Genomic DNA, 25,799 nt, shown 5'->3' on the forward strand with positions numbered 1-25,799 from the left:
TTGCTCTCTGCAAGGTTTGTCACCATGCATTATCAAACTATGTTTTTCATCTTGAAGGGCACGTTGCAGGGGAGATCGGCCAGACAGGTGGGCTAGTATAAATGCTGAACCAAATCAGAAAGGTCAAGAAGAACAGACGGAAAAAAGTAAAGTGTGTATATCTGTGTGTGTATCTCCCTCCCCGGCTCTGCATGTGTCAGTGCCAGCTAGGTGAAACTGGATTAATGAGGAAGGGAGAGATAAGTGCTAAGAGGATTGTGCTATAAAAGGAGATTTTGGGTTTTGAGAATAGATGAGGGTTTCTTTATGAAAACTTTAATTGGCTACCTTAGGTCATTTCTTTAGCTTTGTTCCTGGGTGGCAAATCATAAGTTTCCTGCTGGGCATAAAATCATAGCATAATTATGATAGTTGGCCTGTGTAGAGTGTCTTCTATCACAGACTCCCAGCATGCTGTATATTCCTTAAAAAATTAAGCCTCATAATGTATTTCAGACAAGTAGTCTGACAAGTAGTAATAAAAATAGTAATTAAAAAACCCCACAAAGTGGAGAAAAAAAATCCCCAACAACAACAGCTGATTTTGTTGCAGTACCTTTAGAAGAGCATCATACTATCCACCTGCTTGGCTACTGCTACTCTTTTTTCCATAGGAAGGTTCAAGGAGTCCAGGATACAGTATCCTTGTTACTGATTTGTTGAAGTGCTCACAGTAATGCCTCTTTGCATTCAAGAGCTGTGGATGTCCGTAGGTCACCCCTCTACCTTTGTGTTAGCGTGCCAGTATTTTCCCATGTACACATCTGTTTCCATTTCATACCTGTATGAAGCTGGCCACCCAGCCACCTCTGTGCTGTTTCTTCATTTGACTCCATTGCTTGTATTATCAGGAAGACATCGAGAAAAGTCACAGTGAAATTAGGGGTTTTGTTCTTCTGTTTTGATGTTCGGAAAGCTGAACTCATTCTGCACAAGGCTGGTATTTATACAGTAGATTTCTTATCTGTTTTGATCAGTGATGTATTTCTAAACCGCAGTCAGCTTAACTGTTGAAAACGGTGAGGAACTGCCTCATGGAGAAAAGGTCTAAATTGATTGGCATCTTCCACCTTCTTCTGTCCTGCCAAAACACACATGACTTCTGCCGGACCTGCTCTTCCAGGTGGCCAAACTCTGGAAGAAACTTTCCTCCTTCTCACAGTTAATGGTCCTAATTCTGAGAAACCATATTGCTGAAACATGCATTGCTCTCCTGGAAATGGTGTGGGGACTGGAGATATGGAGTCCTGCACCGGTAGACCTGCTTAATGGCTGAGTTATTTTCCAGAAAGGGAGTTTTCTGTTGGTAAACAGCAGCAAGTTGCTGTCTCCTGAGTGTCTTAAAGGAGGAAAAAATCCTTTCTAAAAAAATCCTGTATCTTTTAACTGCAGTGATAGACACTGTAAAAACACAGAAGTGGACACTGATTCTTCACTCTCTAATTATTGGTAGAGATGAAGGTTTTAATCTGTAAGGCTATCATTTTGGTTAGATGGCAGTTAATATTTCTGATAGAAATGTTAAAGAAAGCTCACAAAGGAATAGGGATCCAGATGCTCAACCTTGCTTATGAGGATTTTGTCATTGTTTTCATTAAATTCATTGAAACAGTAGCACCATCTTGAAGTGAGGTTTTAAGAGGCAGTAGCATAAAAGTGATGCCATCAGCAAAAAGGGAAGCAGTGTCCTGACATTCGTCAAGGGAACAGTAGGAGCTCATGGCCCTCTGGAGCAGAGAAGGAAAAGGATATTTGCTTGATCTTGGTAAACTATATCAAAGTTCTCCATTTCATCAAAATATCTGAGGGAGGTCTCTGACCTAATGTTTTTTTTTTTCCTCAGCAATATAAAAGATAATCAAATTCTGCATCGTTCCTCTATTTCCAATACTTCATAGTCAGAAAAGGGCACTCTCCTGTTGCTAGTGATTTAGCCTAGTTTGACGTAGGCAGAAGACCTTGAACACATTTCAGACAGGTTATTTAAGTGGTAAAAGATTTGCAAAGTCAGATTGTCCTCTTTATGAAAGGACAAGTAGACCACTGAGATATTTCTGGATGTTAATTTGTAGCTAAATTATAAAAGTCATTGGACTTCTTGATTTGAGAATTTAATCTTTCGTAGCGCTGGGACCAACTAGTGTGGTAGAAGATCGAACTACTGAAGTTATCAAAGTATACAAGCATTAGCTTGTCGGATAGCAGAAGCGCTAGTACTCTAAACACGAGTTTGAAGGAGTCATCTCCACAACGCTTGTGCCTGCAGGCAGGAATGACGAACAGACTAAGAAAAAAGTAGCTCATTTCTGAAATAAAGTGGCATTTTCCATTCTGTCATCCGTAGATGAGAAAAGTGGACATTGGGTTATGACACTGCTCTCTAAATTTTTCTCAAGGGAACACAGAAGCGGAACATAATCTTCATTTTTTTCAGAATGTTTCCTCACTTAAGGCAAAAGCAAGAACATCATTGCTTAAGACGGACAGAAAATATGTTGTTTCAGTAGTCATGTACAGTGCCAGCACAACCTGTGCTGCTTTTTGGCCAGTGACTGTGCAAGACTGAACAAAATTTTTTCAGTATGTCCCCAATTAAATTTTCCTTTTATATCCCAGGGCTCAGATGAAAAAATGTGTAAGCCATTGGTTACAACACTCTTCTTTAGCAAGCATTTTTGTTTCTACTACAAAAAAGAGAAGTGTCTAGCAGTTGTCCTGTGGCTTATCTTTTGACCTCACAATTTACATCTTCATCTAAATTGGAAATGCAGCAGGTTGCTAACAGGAAGGTATGGTAGATTCCAGAATGCTTTATCTTATCGGCAATCTCCGCCTGTGTCAACATGGCAAAACGGTGCTGGCACTGTATACCTGGTGGCAAATGAAGTTACTTCCTCTTTCATGTATATTCTTAATGGCCTTGAACTCCTAGATCCATTGAAAGAATGGTGTGATCTCTGCATTAAGCAGATGTATTCTTTCACATGATGATTATAAACTCCTCAGCCTCCACCCCTGCCCTGAACTGCGATCTCTCTAAATTTTCTTGATTCTGATTTTTTTATTTTGTGAATTTAAATATTGTCATGTGTTTTGCAGACAGAAGTGGAATAGGCAGAGCTGAGATCTGTGAAGGGGCTGTTTAGTCTCTGCTTACCATGCTCTGCCAGTAGCATCCAGATCTCTAGGGGGGCTGCAAGGGAGGAGGCAGGATCCTCCTAAATTTTCAGCTTATTCACAGCTGCTGAGGTGCTGGTGTTTGGGGTGGGAGGGTGCAGCATTGCTCATGGTGTGCTCTGTGCTCAGCAGTGTTGTCTGTGGTCCAGGACGGATGGGGCGTAAGTGTCAGAAGGCTCCTTCAGCTGCAGTGACGGATGCTGGGCTGCTCTCCCTGGGGACAGGGCTACTGAGCATGCATCTCCACTGAGCCAGAAGCTCTGGCCAACTTTCTTTCTCCTAGCTCAAACTACTTTTTTAGCAGAGTGCAGTGTTTAGCAGATGCTGCTAAGCTCTGGATATTTTCCTCTGCTAATGTTTCAGACACTTAGAAGTAAATGAGAATTACTATGTACTAAAACCACTGCAAACCATTTCTTCCCTGTTTAAAATTCTCAAAGAAATAAGGCTTCAGTGACTGTGAACATTGTGTGTGTGTGTGTGTGCACATGCATGCTCATGTAGACGTTCATTTGCCTGTTTGCCTGCCTACTTCTCACCCCTTCGCAACAACTTGGGAACCAGTAGTCCCCCAAAAGAGGAAGAGATCTTAGAGATGTGATGGTTTCTTCAAAAGTGAGAAGCAGGTGAATGAGAAAGACCTTAGTAGTGAGGCCATTGAATGAAAAGCTGCAGGAAGAGCCCAGTGCCTAGTCAACACCAGAGTCTGTGTGAGAAAGGGATGGTATGGATGCTTTGGCTACTGGAAAAACTGTTTTTACTGGTTGCATCTTACTGAACATCAGCAACCCAACCAGAAAGCTCTGGGAAACCAGATGTCATTAGTTTTGCTGTTCACAGACCCATGTGTGATTTTAACATTTCTTTTGAAGAACATGTAGGGTGAATGCATACTGCCATGTTGGGATCTTTGGAGCTGTATGCTCTCCAATAGCAAAGTAGTCTGTGTAACAACAATGTAGGCTTGCCTGCACATTTCATCAAAGCTCTTCAATGAGGCAGAGTTGCTGCTGCCTGTAAAAGCTTGAAAGTGCTTTCCCTTTCATATCCATTTACTTCTTGTTTTTATGAATCAGCCAGGAAAGGAACTTGCCAAGTTGCATCAGTTGTCATGGGCCATGTTGTGGTCACCTTTTCTCCAGGAGCTAGACTGGGACCTCAGATTCCTTTAACATAAGCCAAAAAGCCTTCAAGATGGCAACTGGTTTCAGTTATCACTGATTAAAGATGGATTTGAGTTGGGAATTCAGGAGCAAAAGACTGTATTCTGGCCACTTTGGTTTAGGGGTAGGAGGAGGGAGGGGGGAGTGATGTGAGAGTCCAAGGGTCCTTGTTTCTTACTAAGGTGTTTCAGGTGTAGTTCTGGTGAACTGATTTTGAGTTCACAAGATCCATTGTAGATTTTTCTTTTTGTTCATATTTCTCTATCTTGTAGTTAAAAACAAAGGTTGGATTCTTAATAAACTCAAATACTGAAAGACAATAGGTTAAGGTTATATTAGGTTTTCTTCTTAAGCTTTAAAAATTGGCAGAAAGGATGGCTAGATAAATTATGTTATGGTACAGAATACAGAGTTTTATTGAAGGGTTTTGCAATATGCTATGTGCTTAGTTACACTAAAGAGGAAACAAAAAGTATGTACTAAGTGCTTTAGCTTTTACTCACCATTAAGGTGGTGGTGTTAGGACATGTAGGGATTTATATGTTTTTTTAGGACCTGTTTTTAGTTGCCATATTAGAGAATTCTGAAAGTTCAGTTTCATTAGTGAAACATGCATTAGTCTTGGCTCTAACCAAAGGTGGGCAATATTTTTCAGAAGTAGTAGTAAGAATGCAGCATAAAAGAAGAGGCGTCAGCCTTGGGTAATTTTCCTCTGCTAAAGGGCTACCCAAAATGTTGATTTTATTTTTCTCACTGAGTTGTTTCAAGTCTGGTGATTTATGACATTATTTGGGCTGTATTTTCTGATCTTCTTTCAAGATGCTATGGAACGTACCTCGAGAGATGCTTAAAAATAGTCTAAATTGAATTCATATTAAGAGGTGGATGTTGAGTGGGAGATTAAGTAAGGAAAAGAACATACTTTTCATAAACTCTTTTGATTCATGGAAAATTAATAAGTAATAATTTGCAGAATCTTCAAAGTGTTCATATTTCTCGGTCTACTCACAGTGTGTATCTGTCTCCATGTACACACAGCTGTGTGTGGAATGCCCTCCATTGCTATCCTTGCTCAAATAAAACACTGTTTGCTTACAGGAAGACTTAGTGAATTCCCCAAAGACGAAGGTCCTACAGTTTAGCATCATTAGAAGATGAAGCTGCTTCCTGTAGTAGTTTTTTCTGGATTGTGCAGTGTTTGAGAATAGGTAAGAGAGCATGTGTGGGGCTAGGAGCATTGTAGAAAGCACATGTGAATAGATACAGGCATGTACATGTGTTTCGATGATCATACATACCTGTGACATTGCATATCTGTGTGAATAACAGTCACTTTCAGCATTCTGAGGTTTTTTGGATCTCAGGCCAAGAGTTTTTATGCACCTTGACCTTGTGCAAGTCATTGCTCTTTGCATGAGTAACAGAGCAGACATGCAGACAAATGATGATGTGTTGAACGTGACTGTTTAACAAGAATAACTGAAACATCTTCTTATCTTGAAGCTCTTAATATAATTCACAAATAGCAATTTAACTACCACAATAACACTGTCGAAGTGGGGTTGACATCATATCACCCCCCTTTTTTTAAGTGGCAGATGGAGCGAGACATAAAGAGGTTGCACGTCTTTCCCTGTGTTCTGCAGGTAATCATCATTAAAGTTGGACTCCAGAGCTTTTAACTCCAGAACCATTATAAAATTATTATTAGACCATTATTAATGCATGCACTTATTTGATTCAGCTGTGAACAGTGTTATGTGTTCATACGTGTTATGTAATGTTGAAATCCAGTTATATAAAGCTTTAGTGCATTAACAGGGAAAGACTGCGTAGAGGGAAAGGTGAAATACCACGTCATATTGCCATATTACTTTCCAACCTGACTTTTGACTTAGCACATCTACTTAATTGAAGGGTCGCATCTTAAATTTACTCCCAAAATGCCTGTGCTCCTCTTTATACGAAGACAATGGTGCATGATCATGCATATGAGATTAAAAATGTGTGGCTGGGTGTGCAGTTGGGTTCACATTGCCTGCGTTTCAGTAATTTCAGGTTTGAATACCAGATCTTAAGACTCATCTGACACTCTTTGGAACTGAAAGAAGTTTCCTGGTAAAAAATCTGAGAGGATTCACTCTACAAGTACAATTAAAAGAAGCATCAGACTGGGGAAAAAAACAAAGAGAAATACTCTGCTTCTGAAAATAGAAAGCTGGTGCCATTACTGTAGGGCCAAAGTGTTGGACTGTGGCTCCAAGTGTTTGTATATGATATTTTAAGTGTGTGGCTGTGCAGAGCACCCATGTCTTGCAAATACTTTTCTTCAGTTTGTTAAATGTATTTTAGGCTCTGAAAGTCTCAGGCACGGGGAGAGGGAGCAGAGAGGAGTGATTGTAACAGTATTAAAATTTGCACCTTTTTTTTGCTCAAAGCTGAATAAGGAGACCTTACAAATCACCAAGTGCTGGAGTGCTAGAGAGAAAACATTCATGCTACCAAAAGCGTAATAAAATTTGATGACTAAAGCAGTAAAATGGTGAATTATCCTTATTGCTGAAGTTCCAGGGAAGGATAGAAGTTGTGTTTGATAGCAGACCTTTATATCCCATGTCTTTTCCTTTTTATTTTCTCATCAAAGCAATACTGCACAAAAATTATGTCACTTAGGCACAATATCATACATACTAGTCTGCAGTCACCAACGCAATCTAGGTGATGCATCATTTCTCTCACTATGATATAATCTCTGTGTTAACTACATGCCGGATAAAAAGCATCTTAGCACTGAAAGCAGTCCAGGAGGGTTAGATGCATCGTGAATGGTGAAGACAATTTCAGGTACTTTGTTGTTGACTAACTGGAAGCATTTCCTTTCTCAGAAGGAAAGGGAACAGAATGCTCTAGAGAGGGATCTTGTTGCCAGATTTTGCAGTTCTAACAATGTCTAGTTTTCAAGCCGTAGTAAGATATGGGACTTCAGAGAGGTTGAGGGACAACTCACCTCCTTTCATATTATCATAAGGGTCATGCTACCACATGTCCAGAGGTGCGGCTTGTACACTGTAGATAAGTAAAACAGGAGAGAGATGATAAGATGTGAATCTATAAACATCCCACAACAGATAAGTCTAAACATTTCTTCTGAGATGTTCTTGGTTGAAATGTTTATTCACTTGTGTCTGGCTGTTTCAGTTTTTTTTAAAAAATATTTATTTATTTATTTGCTGAGAAGGTCGTAGTAAACACAGCCATTAAAATGGAATTTTGAAATCACAGGAAGATGATGCTGATCTACATCAATGTTATGTATGTGGGTACAGATGAATGGCTCAGACTCTGTTGACCCTGACAGTTACTATATACATCCACTCAGGTTTAAATTACCCAGCTTTTTCACAAAGAAAGAGAAACTTCATTACCAAGTAAAGCTGGGATCCAAATGTCTGTAAGACACTTCTGTTTGGACATGTGTGTGTGCAATCCTGGTGTTGGTAATTCATCATTTCCAAATGGGTTTCAAGGACTGTTCTGGAAGTCCCAGACCTGATGTGTTATTTAGTGCAGACTCATTAGAGCTAGTAAGAGTGCAACCCCCGTGGCACTTCTGCTGGGAACACAGTGCACGGTGTCTGGGTGGGTCAGGTTTAGTGGTTAGATCTCCTGCTGGCATTCAGACACTGGCAGACGCAAGTATCGAAGAGGACACAGGGCAGTAGCATCATCAAAAGCAAAACCAGGGTCAATGTGTTGTGCAGCAGCGTACAGTCTGGAATGACGAGCATGTGAGGCATTGAGGGAGACACTAGTGCAGATGTCGGGCTTTGAGCAGGGTCCACGATAAGTGCAGGATTTTGTCTGGAGCAGGATTTCCGTCTTCCTTTGGACCCCTCGCCAGCTTGTTAATTCCTCTTGCAGGAGTCAGTTGGTCAAGGCTGGTTCCTAATAATCATCAGGAATGGTCCAAGTTGTGAAACCTCCAAAGGAGCCAGCAGCAGATAACCCCTCCCAAGTCATTGCAGGGGTAGTGCCAGTGCCTTGCTGGTTATCTGTGAGACTGGACATTTCCCGTAAGCAACGATGAGGAGGCAGCTGTGGATGGTTGGTACCAGCTCTCAGACTGGCAATGGCAGCTTGATGGAAACATGCTTGGTTCCTGTACATTTGAAATTCCTGCTAAGTTACAGGCATTTGCAAATCTGCATCAATAAGCAGTATGATATGGAAGAGTTGTTTAGAAAACTGTTTGTTGAGTTTCTTTGAAGTTGTTCTTAATACCAGAAACCTGTTTCTGCTAGCAAATCAAGGGCTTAAATTCTTTATTGTACTATTACAGTATTATAAATTATTTATTATAATAAACCACATCAGGAACACTTTGATAGCTGTTATTTAGGACCTTTCAGGTATAAATTAGCTGTGGAAGCCAAGAAGCAGTTCAGCACTGAGTTCCCTTCCAGGGCACTCTTTTCCCAGGAATACTCCGGGAGTTCCTGGCTATTGCCAAGTGGAAATGAAGCATCAACCTGTCTCTTGAGCTTCATTAAACTTCCCATGTAACTTACTGCACTGCAGCTTTGTTTGGATGGTGCCTGCGAGTAAGCAAATGAAACATTTGTTAAACTTGTTTGGTATTAAGTTGGGACATGCAAAAAGTTCCTTGGAATGTTAATTTCCTATTTTTGGTTTCCTTTCCTGTCCAGGAAGGTAATTGAAGTGCAGGTCTACCCAGTTATCCTGCATTATAAAGTTTTTTTTTAAAAAACTTCATGGCTTTCCAGTATTGTACAGACCATTCATGTTAAAAATTGATACTCTAAGAAGGCGTGAGGGAGTGCCGATTACAGCGTCTTATGCCTCCACCTTTAATTCTGAGGTGTTGCCTTTGGTCAGGAGAAGCTCTGTACTGAGAATGAATGCAGATAATTAGCACAATTTCTTTTCTGTCATCTGAAAGAGTAGATACCAAAGTATTCATCTGGTTAACACTTTACCACCTCTTAATTATATATGGTATTCAGCCTTAGCTTTAAAAAAGGGGGGGAGTGGGGAATAGCATCACACAGTTTTTTGACCACTTTTACCATGCATATACGCTTATCATGATGTAGTTGTTTTCATGGGTGATTTCCTTCTTGGCATACACTCTCTTTCCATAAAGAATTCTGTGAATTTAGTATGAATAAAGTAGCTTCACCACCCTCCACCCTACCCTCCATAAGCGTTTCTTGGGGTTGTTACATTTTTGTGTGGGTATTTGGGGGGGAAGGCAGTGGGATAAATGGCATCCCTACAGAACAGAATTAAGGTGTTTCTATTCTGTCAACTGTGTGCTTCCACAGCCTTTAAACATACAGATTTCATGTCAAACTTGGTCTCTAAATTTCTGTGCTTTCTAAAGCTGCTGCTATTTACAATGCCTTAGAATCTTATTCTTTTTTTTTTTTTTTTTTTCTCTTAAGCTGTGGTTATGTTCTCTCAACCTTAACTCTTAAGTCAAATGTCTTTTGTTTGGAGAGTGGTGCTATATTAGAAATGCATCTGATGCTTTTATTATGAAAGCTAAATGGTTGGGGAGAGGAAGAGGGGCAAAGTGTGTGTGCATATGTCATTACAGTCATTTACAAAATGCTTTGCTTTGAAAGTCTAAACCTTATTCAAATGCTGGTTGCACAGTCTTCTTTTAATTTTTCCAAGATCTTATCCTGTAGGTTTTCTACTGTACAAACAGATACTCCCAAAAGAAGTGTAAAATAGCTTTGTGTGTGTGTATGAATTAATTTTTTCCCATTTAAACTAGTTGTCTTTAGAAGTTAGAAGCGCCCAATACACTTTATTAGATCACTGAGAAGCTAGGCACTGCTTATTCTGTATATGAGGGAAAAAAAAGTTTTCTTAAAGCCACATCTTCTCAGTTTTGGGTTGCTTAACAGGTAAGACTATTCATGGTAGTATATGAAGACCTCCTGAGGAGGAAGGGAGCACAGGTCTGTGTTACCTGTCCGTGGGCTGTTGAGCTCTCTTTCATTTAGCAGCCAGAGCTGAATTTTGTCTGGTGTAATGCATGCTCATATCCTAATGTGTCTTGCTTTTCTGTAAGGCTATTGCTGTCTGGGTTTGGAAGTAGAAAAAGGACAAAAGAGGATATAAAAGCTTGCAGCTTAGTGTTTTGCATCCAGTTTTTTATATTTTCTCAGGCAGCTACTTGCTTTATATTGAATTTAAACACCTTGGATTTTTATTTCCTAATTAATCTTGTATGTTTCTTTCAGTTTTTAGGCTGTTGCATTGCTACTCCATAAGCCTCCAAGCTGCACTGCAACATAGTTTCAGTGTTCATTTTGCAAAGCACCGCAAAATCCAGTTATTTCTGTTAATACAGTTCCACTGTAATGCATTAGACTTTTTTTCATTTGTTCATCTTTCCTGTCCTCTACCTGTCATCTACCTACATGGGGCTCTGCTCAGATATGTCTCGGGGATTTCTTCTACGACAGTTACTCTTTACGCCATTCTCACCATATCGCAGGACATGGGTATCTTCAGGTGGTGTGGTGGAGACAGGGAGAAGCTGTGGTTTAAGTACTCCAGCTGTCTTTAGCTGACAGAGTATGTTTTGAGGAGTTTTTTCTTCTGCTGCATGTTAAAGCAGACTTGAGGCTTGTCTGCCTTTCAAGGCTGGACAAATAAGTAGGGAGCTGTAATTGTTCTTCTGACCCTCCTTCCCGCTGAACCAAGCAGAAATTCTATAGCAAACAGAATCTGACCCATTATTTTGAATAGTCATGTTAATTGTACCTCATCATCCATTACCTAATCAGGTCATGCTTTATTTTGCTCGGTTTAAATTATCATTCAGATTCGGTTAACCCAGGAATGCAGAACAGTGACATTAAATACTTGGTTAATTTGAAGATCTTAAGATTCAGCAAACCGACCTTTAAATATCAATAACAGAATGTTGGAGTGGCTGCAGCATTCTTTCAGCATCGTATAATTTTTATAGACTTGATTGCTCATATTAATGCCTTTTTGGTATATTTCTTCCCATTTGTTTCCAGGAGAAATTTCAAGCTGAAATAGTAGAGCAAGCAATATTTTCGAGTGCTTCAAATGGTAGAAAAATAGAACCATTTCTCAAAAAATTTTTTTTTTTTTCATTTTTGTATCCAAAAGAAAAGCATACTTGCAGTTAAATAACAGTGCATATCCATCAGGAGTTTTGAAAAATTTTTTCACTCCACCCAGTCAAAAGCCCTTTTGGTAACCAACAACTCTTCCATGATGTACAATGGATCCCCCACTTCCTCTGTCAACCAAGACATGATTTTACATCTGCATTTACTTTTTTGCAGTTAATATGGTATTAAAGCCGCCTTCTATACTTTAACATAGCACTTAAATGCAAACTGGGCTATAAAGTTAGATGACCATTTTTGCAGTGATTGGTCTGCCTAAATTCTTATGGTGTATCCATTATCTGTGGCATCTCATTGCCTTTCTGGGAGTCTCTGTCTATCAAAGAACTGATAGCTTTATGAGATGGATTGCAAAAATTTGTTTTTCTCCATTTCCTGAAATGCTGCTTGTTAGATTGGACCCACCTGGTCTTGGTGGGCTTTACAGAACTTAGGTAGCAACCCATCATCACCTGGCGTCTTGCCAATCCTGAAGGACTTGATAGCTTCGCTGGTTTTCATCTTGTAAAAGGCTTTGCGCTTCATTGGTAATAGCTGCTATGTCCGGTCCATTCTGGCAGATATGCTGGCAGATTAGAGTAATTATCATAATGAGATGTGTAGGATTTGGGGGACAAAAAACCCTGTAAACTGCTGACTGTAGGAAGAGTTTCAGCAAATAACGTCTCATCCTCAAGTGAAGTACTTTTGTTGGTCTAGTGTGGTTTGTGCTGAGCTGACGTTCATTTTCTTGCTTGCTCCTCACACTAATTCTGCTTAGTACATGTTACAACCTTTTACTAAAATGATAGATTGAGTTAATACTTAGTCCTTGCAGAGTGTTATGGTAGCATTTCTTAACATGAAATGCTCTATGGATGTCTCAAACTCCCAAATATTCTCTCTTCAGTAGTCTTAGAGCTGTCTCTCTGAGATGAATATTGTGTCTCACTTACAAATGTACAAATTGTTGAAGTCTGTAGAGTGGGAGCTAGGTGGAACTTAAAGGTTGGTGCAGATTGAATTGAAACTGGGAATCTATAACATGGCGAACCCTGCAAACCCACAGATCCTGACGTGTATGTGAAGTAATCAAGCCAAGTCCAGTCCATTTCAGCATGCAGGCTCATCATCAGCCTTTCTCTTTCATTATGGCACTTGTTTTCTCCTCTTCAGCTGGCTGTTGGGAAATGCTGTGGCCAGTTCAGAGGAGCTGCCGCAGTGTTTCAGCCATGGGGTGCATGCAGAAGGAGATGGCCCCTGCGCTGTCACTTGGCTACGTGTTACTCAGAAATATCACATCCTATTTCACTCCATCATTTGTGCGTGTGGAGAGAGGTAGCTGATAAAGTAAAAAATTTTGAGGAATTGGGGTCTCTTTTGGACTCATTTACCACCGATGTGAAATGAGTGTAACAGTGCAAATCAACAAAACTATTAGCATGAGAGAGACTGAGATCTGAGTCAGGCCCTGAAGCCCAGCTTTTACATGGGGCTAATGACTTTGCATGACTTCAATTTTGAATGCCTGAGCAGCTGAAGGACAGGTGTCCTAGTATTTGCATTTAATAAGGTTGGCTTGGCACATATGTGAATCTATAGATAAAGATGAGGGAAATTTTATCTGTGACTACTTTTATCAGGCAAGGCCACAGCTGGAGTGCTGTGTCCAGTTCTGGGCTCCCCAGTACAAGAGAGACATGGACACACTGAGAGACGAGAGTCCAGCGAAGGGCCATGTGGTGCCCAGTGACAGGGCCAGAGGCAATGGGCACACACTGAAGCACAGGAGGATCCCTCTGAACATCAGGAAACACTTTACTGTGAGGGTGACCGAGCACTGGCACAGGTTGCCCAGGGAGGTTGTGGAGTCTCCCCACCTTGGAGACATGCAGAAGCTGCCTGAAACTGGTCCTGGGAAACTGGCCCTGGGTGGCCCTGCTTGAGCAGGGAGGTTGGAGCAGCTGACCTCCAGAGGTGCCTTCCGACCTCAGCCACTCTGTGAGTCTGTGACCCATGGGATTTGACATGCTGGGATGCACAATAAGAGCAGCATGATTACTCAGTTACTCATAAACTCACATTTTTTAACTTTAAACCTGAAGTTTAAGTCCAAACTTAGAAGTACTAATCCCTTCTGGTTTTTGTTTCCATGCAGTGTGTCTGTAGCCCACACAGCTACTACACTTACAATAACACGGTCAAGTTGATACATAGTATGGGTCTGAATAAAGGTAAAGGAATGTAGAAATTAAATCAAAACAACCCTTTATTTACAATAAGTAGCCTCCTTTTAATAGGAGCTCCTATTAAGCTTTTGAATTCTCTGTTTTGTCTATGTGATTGTTTTGCTGCCTTTCATTATAATTAATTGGATAGCTGAGCTTTCCTTTAGAAAACAAGGGAATTTTTTTCACATGAAGGCAATAGCAAGGAAATCCTGCAGAAAGTCACGAGAGCCTCAGAACACAGCCTTGTTTTGGTTTTGGGATAGAGTATGTGGAATTACACACAGCTGCAAGGAGAGTCTGAGAAGAGTCTCAGATAAATTAGAATTTTTTTCAAAACATGTTCTGTTTCTATCTACCTTCTCATCTAGCTAAAATTCAGTTTCAACTACTGCTGTGTACTTTTCTCTTGCCCTGACAAATGCAGTCTTGCTCATATCCATGGCAAATGCTCCTGCAAAGATCGTTGTCCCAGCTTGTCACTGAAGTTGGTGATGAATGTTGGCATCACTGGTTGATCGGAGACAGGAGCTGATATTTCAGGGAGAAATGAGATATGATAGGTAGGAAATGAATAGGTCTTGAAAGCAAAAGCAAGCAATTTATGTGCTAGAGATTTTGTTATAGAGGAGAGGGAATTGGTGGAAGGATTAGAAGAAGAGTGACATGGGCAAACTTTCCTTAGCTTTGTGCTTTCAAGACCGATGCTCTTTCTTGAAAGCTCCTGTAAACATCCTCCGGGCACTCACAGTATCCTTCTCAGAAATCTCCCTTGCTGTTGTGTCTGCAGAAACTTGGCAATGATGAGGTTAGGGTATTATTCTGACTTACACCACCTGACGGTTTCCTTGCACTCTTGCTCTCTTTTAATATTCTTCTGCTTGTGCCTTCTCGTAGGCTGCAGGGCTCATGCAGCTGGAGAAGGGAGCCTTTGCTAGCAGCCCTCTCTGCAACAAGGCTTATTCATCAGACCTTGCATACTGGAACTGTTAACCCCTGTCTAACGAGCAGCCCCTCCAATCCTTTGCCTACATGTTTCCCTAGTGACCCAGCCTTAAAATTAACTGGATGGCCTCTTGCCCCAGTCCAGCAGTCCCTACCAATCCTTTGCTTGGCAGTTTGTTGTAAAGTCTGGACCTCCCTCTTCTGATTAGTCTCTGCAGCCTTTTCCTTAGCCATAACCCCTGCAGTACAGCCATCTGTCTAGCTCGATGATACTTTTTTCCTTCTAAATCCCTCTCCATCCCTGGTGGGTCATGTAAATCATTTAGCGCGCTGCTTGTTGTGCTGCATGTACATGAACAGCAGCTCTTTCGTAAGCATATAAAGGAAGACGAAAGATGCAAGACTTCAGTACACAGTAGAGTCAATGGATGCAGAAGCGGAGGGGGGGGGGGGGGGGGGGGATGTCCGCAACAGGGCAGTGTGAATAGGTTACGGATAAGGAATACCGGAGTCGTCCAGCTACCTGTGTGACAGATTAACAGGAATCAGGAATACCAGAGCTTTCTCCCCTGCAGAGGCACTTCTGGCTTGAAAAGATTTTTTTTTAGCTCACAGGCATCACTGTATAGGAATAGCTGAACTCTTTTCCAGATCATTTTAACAGTGCGATCACTTGTCATCAACACTGAGCTGGCTCTTACGCCCTAGTGGCCATTGGGCTGCCTCCCTGCAGAAGCAGATGGGTGTTTGTGCAGCAAACTCCCCGTAGCTCAGCTCAGGGCTGGCCTCTGGGCCTGAACCAAGCCGCTCTCTCCCTCAGCTTGCACCAGTGTCCCAAAGGGCTTACACTGAGCAGGAGCTGATAAGCCCTGATAGCCCTGCATGATCCATATGGAGCGCTCCACCTTCCCACTCGGATTTTAGTGGGACTCTCTTTGGTGGGTGCCAGGGCCACGGGGTGTCGTGCTCCCACTGTGAGCTCCTCCCATTGCTGGAGAGGTGACAATCACTTGTCACACTGTCCTTGTGTCATGTCAGTTTTAGCATCCTCGGGGCAGCTTGGAGTGGTGTTGCGTTGGTCTTGTAGAGATGAAAAATCTTCCTGGAAGGTCCTTGGCCCAGCTGCTCTCGCCTTTCTCATCATTTGTGTGGGCATTCAGTTACTAAACAGCTGGATGAGACGGGAAATGCCCCCTAATTATCCATAAGTGAACCATTCTGGTTTTAGAGGAATTTCGAGTGAAAAAAATTAAGTGCTCCATATTAAGCTTCAGCTTGATTTCTCATCGTGATTGGCTTAAACCCAGAAGTCAGATGCTTAATATTCTTGCTGAATCTTTAACTGTTGTAACTCTGGACAGCCTTCTGATCTGCACAGATGTCATCATACACTTTGTGAAATTCTTACCCTTGGCAGCCCACAACAGCCAATTCTACCATCATCTGCATATTGCAGTGGAAAGTGTTTCCTTTTATGAAAGTAGTCAACACTATTTCTCAAGGCCTGGTAAGCCAAGGTTTAGATTTGATCAAGTTGTAAATCGCTCAGTGTCAGGATTTGTAAAGACTGCAGACAGAGTCCTAGAGCGGCACGGTTCTGTGCACCTAGAATAAAGACACATGCTTGTATGTTATTTTTTATGCCTAAGATAGTGAACAAATATTAATCCTCACAACATACGGAATAGCAGGAGACTCCTGTTTTGAATCAGTGAAGCTGAGGAGGGGTGGGGGGAATTAGCAGAACCTGGAAGAGGGTTCCACCTTTCAGCTAGGGTTGTTAAATGATGTGGCCAGATTTCAAACCAGAGGACTCTTTAAAACTACGCAAAACTCAAGCTGTTTCATAGAGGATTGTTTCTAATTATTAATGACCTATTGAATATCTTAGATGAAGAAAAGTGCATGCTTGGAAGTAAAATTGATTGAAAGAGTTAAATCATGAAAAAGTCCCTTACCCAACTGCAGAAGTTTCCCCTCAGACGTTATGGATGTCCTCTTGTTTCAAATTAATCAATGCAGGAGAAGGCATACTCAGTTTTGTTATAGAAGAAAAGCATTGGTGTAGATGTTCCTCCTAAATTCCATGATTCTGTAGCAACTATGACGCACTCAGTTATTTTTGGTTTAAAATGTTGTCAACAGTAAGGCTTGAACCATTTTTGTTGACAGCATAACATGGAATAGAATAAAATCTGTTGCATCAGAGGGGTCCTAGTATAATATATGTGGATGTTAACCTAAACTGTCCATGACGTAAGGTCTCTTCTTACTAGATGATAGAATCATTGTCTAGGATATGCTAAAATTCCTTTGATACTTTACTGACAAAATTGAATCTTATATCAACTACAGTTACAATTATGCTGAAGAATTAATTTTATACCATTATCTCTTAAGTTATGGCATGCTTAATTTTGTCTGTGTAGCTCAGACTAAAAGGAGTTGCAGATGTGTTATGGGAGCTGAAGCTATGTGCTGAGTTAGGATGGGATCTGTGCCTGGGAAGTGTGGCTGAGTCCTGTGGGAAGGCTAGGAAGCAGAATAGTCCTTAAATATTCCTTTTACTTGAGTCTAATTTTCAAATATGGAGTATGTTTTACTGAGCATTTTGGAGGGCTTTGCACTGTAGATACAGTTTTCCTTTTTTGATATTCTGTTATATATTGAGGAACCTTTTATCTTTTGCTTCCTTGCCGAAGATAACTTTAGATGATGCTGTGAATGGAGCGCGTGCCAATCCGTAATGAAATTTCCAAGCGCAATTTATGTCAGCCACACTGCTTTGACCTTTCTGTTTTGTTTTTGTAGGAGATGTGCAACAGCAGAGTCTAATCTTCCTCTTTCTAAAGTCAGAGCTTGTTTGGTGAGGTTTTCAAAATATTCCAATCTGATAAATCTATCTGACAAGATTTATGATCCTGTTAATATTCCTTAAATTAACTTAAGACATCCCATAATCTTGATAATTATGCTTACACAATATTATGTTGGCCATTAATTTGATTTCATATCTAGCTACACATGGTCTTTGAAAAGTTTTATGCAACACATGCGTTTGTATACTTTCATCTGTGGTATTGAGCTACTAACCTGAAAATTGTTTTCTGCCTTACCTCTTCTTGGTAGGGCATGACATGTCTGTATGTACCATGTGTGACTGCACTATGTTGTGTCCTACCTCCACCTCGTCTTCACTCTCCTGTAGCACAGGACAGAGCTGTGGCTCTTCAGGAGATATTAAAGAGGGTAGTACATTCCTCTGAGGACTACTGTGTATATAGAGATGTTGGTAATTGTCAGCTTCAAATAGTGCATACAGTCTTTTAGTAAACAAATATTAATCACCAACAAACCACAGGTTCTGTAAAACAGCAAGTAATATTTATTTGGCATGTTACAAGTAAGTTTTAAGTAAAGTCCTTGAGTGAAAAATATTTTGATACACACAGACTTACCCCTATTCTGCTGTTAAATATTTACATTTATATGCAAGGCTTCACCGTGGTAGTATATATTTCAGCAGGCACATATAAATACATTCTATGCAGTGATTTATCAGTCTATACAGTGTTATTGCATAAGTGTACACTATACAAGTAACGTGTCAGGCTGACTTCAGAGCTTAAGCACGGCACCATCCCAGTTCTTCCAAATGGCTATAGAGTCCAGTAAACTAACAATTTATTTGGTGTCTCCGCAGTGGAAAGTTCTCCATCCTTGATCAGCAACTGACTCGATCGGTTGCTTGTGAAGCAAAAACATCTTTCAAAAAGCCTTACTAAGCTGCGCTCAAATAGCAAACACATCTCTGTAGCCTGGGTGTATCAACTGCCAAGTCTGCAGAAGCTGCTGCAAACCGCTGCATCTGCAGCCTTCCCTGCAGCCCTGACCAGCTCGGCTTTTGGAGGGCAACTGGGTATGACCTGTGACAAGGACTGCCCAAAGTGAAAACATCCGCCAAAGCTTCAGAAATAGTTAGCAACACCAGTACAAGGCCGTAGCTGCCTCACAGAGGTTTTGTAGGGGGCACGAGCCCTTCTTAATGGAGCCGCTCTGCTTTGCTCACTGCAGGACAGGCGGATGAAAGGTAGGATTAAATTCCACTCCTCCTTCCTGCTCTCTTCTCCCTGCCAAAGTCAGGCCTTGCTGTTGGGCACAGGGCTGACGTACACATGCATCCATGGCCTCCTTTTAAGGAAAACATCCGTGTTTCCCTCTAACCATTTAAATGTATGGTTACTTTGATGAGGAAGGCTGGGCTTGCTAACCTTCTGCTTTGTGGTCATTGTCTAGAGGTGTGTTGGGCCTATGAAACTGTCATTTGGAAAGCTTAATGCAGTTTTAATGGCAGCTGTGCTCCATTCCCTGAAGCTTTTTTTCTGTTTGTTTGTTTCTGGTGTCTGTGGAACAGATTTTAAACTGAATGAACAAAAGCAGTGCGGAGCTTAGCAGGTCTGGGAGGAATCCTGGGTATATTAAAAACAAATGGGAAACTACTTTGACCAACATCTAACAAAATATGGACTACAAGTCTCCTGTGAGTTGCCTGGCTGGCTTTCCACCTCTAAATTATTTCCATGCGGCAAGTTTAGCAGGGATAGACCCAACAGGCATTGGTTGGGAGTCTCCAGGAATTCTTTGTATGATTGTAACTATTTTTAATTTCCATCTTAGATAGAAAAAGTATGCTTTTTATTGTTAACAGTATTTGGCATGGTAGCAGCTTTAAAGAGAAGCTGCTTTGGAGAGAAGGGGACTGTGAAAAGAATATACCTATCTATGTCTAATAGAGATAAACAGGCCCCCTTCCTGCAGGAAAAACGCTGTTTCCATTCTTCTGTGGTGATCTGCCAAATGGGCTGGATGGGAAGAACTTCCCTGCCCTGTTCTTTGCTCCCGTCTCTGGCGTGGCTCTTGCCACCAGGCTCAGCTGCTCTCTCGGCTGGAGATGCTCTACTGCTCGTGGCAATGATACCCTGACAAGACACTGTTTACTCAAATCAGACCAGCCTCCTCCCTGTAAAAACAAACTTCCAAGTGAGAAATAAGTCTGATTGCTTTAATCTCTTCGTGTCTTCCTCTGTGCCTTCCCTTTTAAATTAAAGCACACATCTTGATCTTCTGTCTTACTTGGAAGTGGAAATCTGAAGGAGTGGTGGGGGGGAGTGGAGAAATAATGATGAAGGAAGAGATAAATGTAGCAAAGGTGGAAGTGATAGTTTATTCATGGCGTTACATCTCTGTTATCTTGATCTGGCCTACTTGAAGACTGTTTTTTTCCCATCCGAGCTCCTTTGATGAGTGTTGATAGTTCTCTCCCACTGCTGTGGCCGTGGCCCGATCCTCTCGCCCCACTTCCCTCACAGTCAACATCCACAGGATGTATATTATAATCTGTGTGGATGGAAGTAGAAGCAGCAAAAAATAACCTTCCCTGGCATAGCAGGCAAACCATCCATCTGTTTTCCACCAGCTCCCACATCTCCGGTTTCTGAAGTTGCTGCACCTATTTTGCAGCTGACTGCCAGGCTCCAGCTATCGTGCTGGAATCAACAACCCAGAGATTCTCTTCCACTTCTTATTACCTTCCCTTCCAGGAACAGCTCCATAAGCCCAACATATTTCTGGGGTTCTGCTGGGTTTGATTATTACCCTTTGATTTAGAGAAGTATGAGATTTGGTTTGGTTTGGTTTGGTTTGGTTTTGTTGAGAGACTTTCAAAGGCAAGGCAATGCAGAGATAGCTTTCCATTCTTGCTGCCAATTTGCTCATGCTGTTGAGGAATTCATTTAGGCTCAGTTTTGAGGCAGGGTTTGTTGGGGTTTTATTCTCTGATATGGCTAACACCAACGATTAAACAGAGTCATGAGCCATTCTGTCAAAACCACGATTAGCTTAAAGATCACAAGCCTTTAATAAACAGGTTATTTTCTTGAGGCTTTGCAGCCTACTTGGGTTTTTCAGGCTTTTCTGTGTAACCTTTGCTGGAGGCCTTCTTTAATGGAAGCTGATTCCAAGGTAATCAGTTGTTTTCAAAAGCTATGACTTTAAATAGAGCATCATGAGACTTGCAATAAAATTGCAAGGGTTGGCAACACTGAGTCTCTTATGCTAGAAGGTTTACAGTATTTTAAGTGCTTTTGCGAGACATTTACAGGGGCACTTTTTTTCCCCCCTCTTAGCTGCCTCATTTGAAGCCATTCACGCAGCTTGCAACAGGGCTCTGTCAGGGTTCACAGAGACTCCAGCTTCTTTCCTATGTGACCCAGACATTCTGTCCCCTGAAATGTGCCAGACAGACAAGAGGTTACTTTGAGAAATAGTTTGCACTTTTCCCAGACTCTGCTGCTCAGCTTCTCTAAACAAATATGTAGCTGAGGTAATGTCACTGTGGATAGTTATTTGTACATCTTTTCCAAAAGCTGAATGTCTAGGCTAATAAAATCAAGGAACTTTGTCGCAAACTCATTTTTTGTCAGGTTTCCTTCTGTCACTGCTTTAGGAGCATTTATTGGGACTGTTTCACAGTGTAAAGAGTCCTTTGACTGAAGCAGAACCAAAGGACGTCCTCGCCAGCGTACAAAGAATTTGCTGGAAGGTTTTCTGACAGTAGCAAAGTGCATTACTTTTTTTGCAGCTGAGCATGGTTGTGTTTCCACTCACTTGCATTGATCATAGTGTTAGTTCCTAGGGAAATGCCATTTAAAATCATGCTGCTCTCTTTTAAGGCGCTTTTTTATCCCCCTTATCAAACTGTAACAAAATCCTTTCTTTCCAGGTGTCTTTTTCTCAGTTACAATGTAAAAATAATGATTGCAAGATTCATTACTCTTTGCACAGGGTTTTCAGACTATGTTGAACATTTACAATAGTACAAGGTATTCTGCTGTAGTTCATTATAATGTCCTTCAGGAGGCTTGGGTGTGAGTTAAAGAGTAGTTGAGCCTGCAGAAAACTCTTCTGAAAACTGCGGAAAACCAAAGAGTGAAGTGCCTATCAGAATTTTTCCTAGATGAAGGTGGAACTGGAGATGAATCAAGTTATTCCCAGTTCGTTGGATCTCCTGCATCCCCTGCTGGAGCCTCATGTGGGGAGCTGCTGCCCTCCCCAAAGCGCATGTCTCGTGTTTGCTTGGTGGAGTTTCCACTTTGAGCAGGTACTTACAAGCGTCAGCGGACGCAAGCAGAGACTGCTTCTGTAGGCTAACGGATATGCTTAGGGAAGCCCAAGGTCAAGAATTTTTTTCAAAGCCGGTAGAGGTAGTTTTCCATACTCTAGGTCCTAAAGTGCTCTCTATTTTGGAAGAAGTTCTTGTTAGCTTTCTCTGATCATACTTTGCTCCCCTCCAGTCATTTACCTCTGCTTGAAGGAAGAACATTTCAAATTCTTACTTCTTTCTGGGTTTGATAGTGATTTATTGTTGTTATCAAAAACATAGCGCCTTTTACATGCTCTGCAATTAGAAATAGGAACAGAAACTCTCTAGAAACTAGAGCGCTGTGCAATAGTAGAAACTGTGAAACAAGGCAAGGTAGAACAGACAGCAAGTCATAAAATGGCCGGGCAACCTGCATGTCATAGAGCTGCACATATGCCTTCAGTCTTTGCCTCAAAGTGCTGAAATGAAAAAAAAAAAAAAAAAGCAAGGGAGGGAAACAGAGGTAGAAAGCGAAGTGACTTTCTCACAAACTACCTGAGCATTAATGCCAGAACCTCCCTACCTGATCCAACCACCCTGACTTTAACCCTGCCCTGAATTTAAGTCCTGTGCTATACCCAAGAGCTGTTTATTTAAACTGAAAGGTATATTTGTACACAGGCAAAACCATGATTTTCCCAGTGACACAGCACACTGCGTAAACTGATGTCTCCTTTGTTAGTGATTTCTTATGTGTCCTTGATGGGATGGTCCTGGCTGAAATACAGTGTTAATACCTTCCCAGTGATTCCTGCTTACCCCAGCTGGAGGTGGAGTTGAAATGGCAGGCAGACGTACGCCAGCTCTTCCCCTGTATATTCTTTTTCAGAAATTTAATTTAAGGCGCAGTTGGCATTTGAGATGAATGTGAGACATTCAGCACCAGCAACAGTAAAGGCCTAATCTTCCTCTTTCTAAAGTCAGACTATGGTAGACTGGTCTCAGGGGCAAGGAGGCAGTGGGGCTTGCATCACCACTGCTCTCAGCTTGCATCCAGTCCCTTCTAGAGATGTCTCCTTAAGGACTCTTCTGCCGAGCACCAGGTTATATGGTTACTGAAGACCGTGACTTTTAGTAAAGATGGGGGAGACTGTTATTGGTTTAATTTTATACAAATTCAGTGCGGCTCTAATGAATTCCAAATTTGATGAAGCATCAGGTACCCTGATGCTGTAAAGAAACATAATTTAATTTTTAATTTGTTTCATTAAAGAACACTTTTTATTTTAAATATTTAAGGTTGATTCTTCTGTCTCTTTTTTATTTGTTTAGTTTTCCAGTTGGAAGCTGCCTCAACATGTTATATATGCTACTATAGTGCCATTTCTTAGCTAAGCTCAAGGGAAGTTTTAGAGGTTGCTGCCTCCTGAGAGCATAACTCAGTAAGACAGCGGCTTCGTTGGCGAAGTCAGTGCAAGAGCCTTCTGGCTCTGTGCATCTGCCTGCCACCACCAAGGTTTTGGCAGTACGACTGTTGGCAGGGCCGAACTCCTGAGCCATCACTGAAAATATCTGTGTGGAAAAACGTTACAGGAAAAAAAAGTACTGAATATTGTTACACTGAATCAATTCAATGATGTGTTTTGAAGGATGGAAGCACACACAGTTGTGGTGGCTAGCTATGGTGTGAGTCCAGGTGAGCGGGACCCTTTAAACCTCAACTCAGCGCAATAGCCAGCAATTTGTCAAATGCCACACGCCTGCTACTCAGAAATCTGAGTTAGTTTAAGTACTAATGGTGGGAGTGTATTACAGAAATACCATAAGCCAACCAAGACACAATTACAGGATTCTGTGACTTCCATTGGTTGTCACGTATTCCCCAAGTTAAAGTTTTCATGTTAAAATAAGTAAATGTTAAATTAATCAGACTGATTACTGCTTTCATTTTCAGAAAGATGGTTAGCTGCTGGTATGTGTGGATCTCTGATTCATCTGTTAGATGCAATGCAGCAGGGAGTGTGGATGCATCCCTTGGAAAAAGAGGCATTTCTTTAAAGCCTTTCTTCTCTTCAAATACACTCGTAACAAAAACACTTTCTGAAAGGTATTCAGTGTCGGTTGAAAGCAGAAGATGTGTTTATGCTACAGGTTGTTAAATGTATTTACAGCCTCTTTTGGGAGCTCGGTGGGAACTGTGCTGTGGTTATTTATTGGTCTGCTTCAACAGCTGCTGGTTGAAATTAAAGAAAATCTATTGCCGTGATTTGCAAAACCATTATAGATTGCTTGTGTTACAGTGAGTTATAAGAGGCAATCTGAGTGAAGCCCAACACATGTTGGTAGCTGTAGTATGTCAGGAAAAAACACATAGTTTGCAATATTCAGATAATAAATATGAATGGACCTACAGGTTTTTAAGATATGAAAGTAGTCTTGTTTGAACTGATTTCTCAATTTCCTTTGTAATTTCTCAGGCCTGGCCAAAGGGACTGAAGACTCTGGTTTCACACTGGAGTCAATGCTGGTGACTTTCAGCTGGTGCCTTCCAGCCACTCTTTCCTGCCCTGATCTGTGCAAATACAGGTGTTTTCCACTATTGTGAACTACTTCCAGGAACTTGTCTGGTAGAAGAATAATTTGGGAAAAAAGCAAAGAGCATTAGAGCCAGTACTGATCAATCCATGTACCCAGTAGTTTAAGCAAGTGCTTCCCCAGGTTCCTGTTCTTCTGGCAGCTTGCAGTTCTCGGTCAATTCTTTCAGGTTCATCTTTGAAAGAAAGAGATGAAGTTGGCAAAAAAAGATTTGTATGCCCTCTGACCACAGGCAGTATTCAATATGGGAAGCCCTATGAAAATAGAAGGACTTGCTCCCGAATGCCTGCTCATGTTCCCTCACCGCAGCAGTGATCCTTTGGCGCTTCATCCACATCTTTTCTGTTCGCTGGGAGCCTTGCTGCTGGGAGTCTTGCTCTCTGCCTTTTGATTTCTCTCCTCTGAAGTGGTCAGAGAGTGAAAGAGTGACTGGTTACTTGCCCAGCATCGACTTGATGTCCAAACTAGAAAGAGTAGTTTGCCAGCAACTCTTTCCTGTGGGTACGTCCGTCTGAAAGGACAGTCCTTGCAGGTACTGATAGGTGCAACTATCGTCACATCCAGGGTGTTCCTACTTAGTCTGGTGACTGTAGCGCCAAGGTCATGGCACACAGCATTTCTGAAAAGTGAAGACTGTTGAATAAATAAAAGTACATAACAACAAGTAGAATTTGTAGGTCATACAGGCAGCTAGACAGATTATAATGTGTGTGAGAATGTGTGTCTAATTATGTTGTTTCAAAAGATGAGCCAGCTCTGTAGGGCAGGGACTTTCCTTGCATCATATTTAATTTTATTCTCCACATAAAAATGTATTGTTGGAATTTACTCAGTGTCTTCAGTGATATTTTAGTTTTCCATTGCATGTAAGGATAAATTAACAGTTGGACAATGGAAGTCATTTTTCTGCTATGTTTGGTACTGATCCTCATCAGTGGGATACTGTGTTTAGTTTGAGTTCCCTCACTTTGAGAGAGACAAAACTCAAGTAGAGAAAGTTCTGAATGATATGAGATTTCAAACAGGTAACCACAGAGAAAAGACTGAAAAAATTGGCTTGCTTAGTCTGCAACAAGGGAGACCAGAAGGGACATAAGGCCAGCGAAGCAATATTTGGGTCACTTAAGCAAGCTTTGGGTCAACAGAACCTGGTTCTTATGGGTGACTTCAACTACCCAGACATTTATTGGAAGAACAATACAGCAGCTCACATGTCATCCATCAAGTTCCTGGAATGCCTGGAGGACTGCTTCCTCATGCAAATGTTAGATGTGCCAGCCGGGAATGAGGCACTGCTGGACTTGCTACTCACGAACCAAGAAAACCTGCT

General features: G+C 41.4%; 1 protein-coding gene across 2 annotated transcripts in view; it reads left to right on the forward strand.

The window, feature by feature from the left end:
• LDLRAD4 (low density lipoprotein receptor class A domain containing 4) overlaps positions 1-25,799 on the forward strand; it is a 298,477-nt gene that overhangs the window by 191,502 nt on the left and 81,176 nt on the right. The gene's annotated exons all lie outside the window — the stretch shown is intronic.

This window comes from Nipponia nippon, unplaced genomic scaffold (assembly GCF_047370975.1).
Source record: "Nipponia nippon isolate SJK-2023a ecotype South Korea unplaced genomic scaffold, ASM4737097v1 scaffold_1, whole genome shotgun sequence".
Classification (NCBI taxonomy): domain Eukaryota; kingdom Metazoa; phylum Chordata; class Aves; order Pelecaniformes; family Threskiornithidae; genus Nipponia; species Nipponia nippon.